This window comes from Neomonachus schauinslandi, chromosome 6, assembly GCF_002201575.2.
Source record: "Neomonachus schauinslandi chromosome 6, ASM220157v2, whole genome shotgun sequence".
In the NCBI taxonomy this organism is placed as follows: Eukaryota; Metazoa; Chordata; class Mammalia; order Carnivora; family Phocidae; genus Neomonachus; species Neomonachus schauinslandi.
The window spans coordinates 152,595,102-152,601,101 of NC_058408.1; positions in this window are offsets into that span (position 1 = coordinate 152,595,102).

Genomic DNA, 6,000 nt, shown 5'->3' on the forward strand with positions numbered 1-6,000 from the left:
ATGGGGGGGCATTAGATAAGCCCAAGGTGGCTCCATGGTCAATAAGCTTGGGGATGATGAGGGCAGGAATGCAGGCAGGGAGACTGGGAGGAGTCAAGGTCAACATGAACACGTACATCCTATCATTGGGACACAGAGGGAGCACATGGAGGTTCTGGGCCTGGGGTTCCCATTGGGTCCAAGAGGTTCCAATGGGATTGGGATATCCTGAGGTGGGAAGTGAAGGGGGTCTGGAAAAGCACGGTTTGCATAGGAAGGAATGAGAGGGGGTTCTGTGCAGACCGTGGCATGCTCCCCACGGTGGGCCCTGCGTGACTCAGGGCAGGAGGAGATGTCGTTACCAGGGGCTGACAGCCTCTCTGCACAGACCTAGTCTATGATCAAAACAGTATTGCCACATGAGCCCCGACTCCAGGGCTGACCCCGTCCCGCTTAGATTGCAATCACCTCCACTGTGGCTTGGAGGCAGACTGGTGCCTCCCCTTTCTCCCTGAGAACCGAGCTGGAACATTTCCAGACCCTGGTGCCCATGTAACTGGTTCTCGGTATTGGAGTGTGAATGACAGGAAGGTGGTCTAGTGTGTGCTGAGCTGGTTCAGCACAGGTAGACTTTGTACACTCTCTCTCTGTCCTCACCTGCTGGTGAGCACAGAGGCGGTGGTGGGGATCGCATGGCTCAAGGCCTTGAGAGCGCATGTTGGACTGTGGTTTGAATAGGAACGAAGCCTTGTGGTGTCAGTCACCGGGGTGTGGGGATGCTCCTTACTGCACTGAGCCTCTCTGACTAATGCACAAAGACACGCGTGCACACTGGTGTAGAGCTACCAAATAAAACTGCAGGTCCTGAACAAAGGTGCTCCCAGCTTTGAGGAAGACTACTCTTCTTCAGTTCTGCACGGGGACAGACCCTGAAGGAGCATATCATGTGTGACGTCTAGCGAGAGCGCTGTATCTTTGGCATGGCAGGGGTGGCAACCCCAGGCAGAGGTGGGTGTGGGGGAGGAGAGCCAGAAGCTAGGTAAGGGTGCCAAAGACAGACTTCACTTGGCACTATTGCAACAGGGGAGAGAGGCTTTAGTAGGACTGAGCTCAACTCCGAACACAGGAAACATAGCTGAGGACTGACAGTGGGCCCAGAGTGGGGTCAGTGGATGGAAAACAACTGGAAAGAGCCATCAGGGTGAGGAGAATCTCGTTGAACCAACCTAACAGGACTCTTGCTGGGGGCAGACCAAGGGCACCAAGGCTGAGGATGAGGAACCCCGTCAGATGGCAAAGGTGAGCAGACATCCAGAGTGGGGCTTCTCGCTAAATTGACTTAGCAGGATTCTTGCTAAGACAGGACTGTGCAGGCCAAGGACAGGTCTGAGGACGAGGCTCAGGTGGAAAGAGGGCTCCCAGGAGGCTGTCCAAAGTTTGGTCAAGGACAGAGTCTTTGCCATGAAACAGCCCACACGGAGGTGCTCTCCACGGGCGCCTTGTCTCAGGGAAGTGCTGCAGAGGCTTTGCCATCGGACCACAGAACTTCCAGAGAGAGCTCCTGCAACCTGCTGACAAATGCTTACCAGCAGGACGGATTACTGTTTGCCATGCAGAGTGCTGAGCCTCTGGGGAATACAGCTTCTAGTTGCAGTACCTCATTTGTGATGTGATTGAAATATGAAAATAATTTTCTCTGCATACATAGCCTCAATATATTGATATTAACTATAAAAACAAATCTCTTCCATAGGCCAAACAAGCAGATGGGTTGTGAGCATTTTAGGAATATAAAGAGGTCACTTAGCATGATAGTTCAGATAAGCACCGAGCCCGTCAGGCCGTGGAAGGCAGCCCACAGATGCTTCTCTGCTCCCTGCCCTCCTTCCGCTGCAGGCCCAGGAGCTGAGTCCTCTCTCACCTTCCCTCCGCTTACCTGGGGCCGTGGTCTCAGACCTGCATGTGCATCTGCATCTCCTGGGGGCTTGCCATGCCCCACACTGCTGCCCACCCTCCCCACTTTCTGATGCATCACTCTAGGGTGGGCCCTGGAATTTGTTTTTTTAACACACACATACACACATACACACGTACACACATACACATACAGACAGACACATACACACATATGTTTGCACAGACATACATGCACACACACATACACATACAGACAGAAAGACACACATACACACAAAAATGCACGTACACATGTATGCACACACACACACAATAAATGCATATATGTACACGCACACGCACGCACACAGATATACATATATACACACACATGTACTCACATACATATACTCAGAGACACACATGTGTACACACGTCTGAACACACATATACATGCAGACACGCAGACGCACAGAGACAGACGTACATATGTACACACACGTACACGCAGACACACACGCACACACAGATACACAGAGACACACACATACATACACATATTCACACACATACATACACACAGACACACATGTACACACACAGACTGAATTTTACATGTACTTTCAGGGGTTTGCGAATTTCCCACACCCTAGGGTAACAACTCTTAATATTCTAAAAATAAGCAAACAGGAGATGTGAACAGGTTTCTGAGATAAAAATGCACAAATAATTTGGAAGGGACTTTACCTCGAAGCTCTTTGGAGTATGTGGCAGAGAAGAAGAGAAGTGGTCGGTTTGTGGCTGATGTCGCCCTGTACTGTGGGCCATGAGGACTGGGACTGGGGCCCACGGACGGAGTGGAGCCCGTCCCCGGCCGCGGGAGGTCCCAGTGTCCTGAGGCAGGTGTCCACAGGGAGCCTGCAGGCGGGCACACAGCCGGCTTTCTGCGGGGGCTGCAGCTCTGTCTCTTGCTTCCTCCCCACAGCAAACGTGGAGCTGTGCTCCAACATGGTGGGTCTTGTCCGAAGTCCGCGGACCGCCTCCCCAGGCTGGACTGGCTTTCCCACCCAGTGCCTCCCTTCCTTGTCCAAGCCCCTGCCCCGAACCTGACGTGCCTTCTCCCTGGAGGCCAGAGTGAGGAGACCACCCCTTCCACTTCCCCTGCCTGCAGCCTTGGGGCCCTACATGTTCTCTCTTCCTCTGGCCTTGGTAACGGCTGTCCGGGGAAAGGAACAGAGATGCTGAGTGTGCAACAAATTTCCTATCTCGTCCACCTGCCAAGAGCAGCCTTGCTATTTCTGTGCCTAAGCAAAATCCACAATGGCTTTATCATTCAACAGATCTGAGACAAAATCCCACCTCTGCAAATCACCGGCTGTGCGACTGTGGACAAGTTACTCATCCTGTCTGAGAAAGAGGGGGACAAGGCTCTCTCTGAGAGTTCCTGTGAGCATTTGCTAAAATGCAAAGCAAATCACTCATCTCGGTGACTGGCATACAGTAGACGCTTAATGCACGTTCTCTTCCTTCCCCTACTGCTTTGCTCTACGTGTTGGGAATAAAGGCAAACAGCTTTGTCATCAGCCACTGTGTATGGAGGCCATGAGACTCATCATCAAGCTGTCAGATGAGATGCGTACTGTGGCTCAAATTAAAATATCTCTGTTCCTCGCATCTTTGTGCCGAAGGCATACTCAGTTGACATATGTCTGTGGTACAACATTTGCAAGTAGAATGACACTTTAAAAAACTTTGCAATAAATATTTTCTTTTTTGGTTACTGCACAGGATATATTATTCCCACTCTCTCCTGTCTGTGCTGCATCAATTATCATTAGGACAGTTCACACTAAGTGTTTCATTACACTCCAGAAGCCTTCCATGTATGATGGATGTTCCTCCATTCATTTCAAGCAGGTAGAAGGATCCCATAGGCCTCAGTGTAACCTTGGGGCCAAGAGGGGGACACTGAAGCAGAGAGGCTAATGGCCATAAATATTAATCTAACTGCCACTATGTGTTGGGCACTGTGCAGAACTGGGTGCAGGATGGAGGCGAAGGAGACAGGCCCTGGCTTCCAGATGCTCACAGCTGGTGTCAAAGGGCGCCCCCAAGGTCACTGATGGAGAGCAGTGAGCATATGATAACCTGGACCAGAGCCCCGCTGGGCACTCTCTTCCCAGGGCCACAATTAGCTGCAGACGGCACAGCCCCATGACTATGCTTCATGTGGACGTGTGCTATTCCAGCTCCTCTGAGACCACCCTTGATGGTGGGAGTGGGAGGGCAGGGTTTGGTCACAGAAGCAGGATGCTGGTCGGGACAGGGAGCAGAAGCACGTAAGGACTGGGCCCTCCATGACGGTGGCCGCAGGTGGGGAGACTGCTCAAGGCCGCGACCCTGCATCTGGTTTGGACCCTAAGGCCCTTTAGATCCTTAGGCGGGCAGTTTGGAAGGAAAGATGGACTGAAATGGGAAAAACGAGGACGAACGAGGACCCATTAGGAAGAACTGGACCCCCTCCGGCCGCCATGACACAGGCCCTGGAGGGGACGCTTGGGCCCTGTGTCTTGGATCTGCACACACACGCTCCGGACTCAGAGCAGCGGAAGAAGAGGGCCCGTGGGACTGGAGGGGTGTGTGGGCCAGGCGCTTCCTGCCCTGGCTCCCCGAGACAGCCTTCCGGGGGCTGACACAGCGGCCTCCCTCTGCCTGCGAGGCCTCGCGCAAATTTCTGCTGCGGCCGTCCTCACCTGACAGCCAGAGGACGTGTAGGACGCAGTGGGCGGTCAGCAGAGGGACAAACCCTGGTCAAACACCATGAACAGTTCCAAATACAGCTGGGAGTTTAAGCTGATAGCAGTTTGGAAAATGACTTGAAAACTGGACAAAGAACCTTGGAACATTTTATACTGCTTTACCAGTTAATTGTGCTACTGCAAATCCAGGTTAAGGAAGTAATTCTAAATAAAGAAAAACACAACTGTTTTATCAGTGCCCAATAATGGAAGAACAGTTAAATACACGAATGAACAATGCAATCCACTGAATGAAACAGGAAGGCATTGAACACATTTTTACAGAGTGCAGCGATATGAACAAAAACGCTTGTTACAGACTGAAGTCGCACACACGCACACGCACACACACACATGATCTCATGTGATGTCTGAGCACAGCTCTGTAGGAAAGAAACTACAAAAAAAAAAGAAGGTGCATTCTGGTTCCGAAAGGCTAATAGCAGAGCCTTACCCTGTCCGTCTGCACGCACTCCAAGTTCCCCCCAGTGCGGAGGAGCTCCGTGGTCCCCGTGCCAGCAGGGTGGGGCGGATCACGAGCGTGTCCACAACCTGGTGAGCGTGGAGATAAACACCCACATCCTGGAGCCCTCCCAGAGAGCGCTCGGAGCCAGGTGGACTCTGCTCGGAAGTGACATGGAGAAGCGGGTGCTCCTGCCCTAAGAAAGCCATGGTGTCCCCGGAGTCATCCCCCTGGCCCTGCCTCCTGTGAGCCTCACACACACTCTGCCAGAAACTAAGATGCGCCAAACTGAGCAGAAAGGAGTGGACAGCAGGAATACCAGTGAAGTGTCTCCGAATCCAAATACACACAGCACAATAAAGCCCTGATACAGGAGTCAGCCTGAATGAGTTATTCCCACGGAGCACAGGATGAGGACAAAGCACACGCTGAGTCAGAATGTCAGAAACTCAGAAGACAAATGGACAAAACCTGGAGATGTGTGAAATGAGAGTTGACTTAACGTGAGGTGCCATTAAAGCGAAGATGAGAGCAGTCTGCCTAAAGGTTGTGAGACAAACTCACACAGGGCCCGAGAGGGGACGCATTTGCTTTAAAAGGTAATAAGTAAGAGGTAATGGGCAAAGTCTTGAAAATAGACAAGAACAGGAATGAAAATGAACAGGAAAAAAGAGAAAAATGTCATAGTAGTAAAAGATGAGCAACAAGAAAATGCGACATACGTCTAACTGGAGTTTCTCAAGGTGACGCACAACATAAATGCAGCAGAATGGGCATTTAAGCCGGAGTCGGGAGAGGGAGAGGGCTTCCTGCTGCCGGCCCCACCCTGCACGCCCGGGACCCTTACCGGAGGCCAGCTCCAGG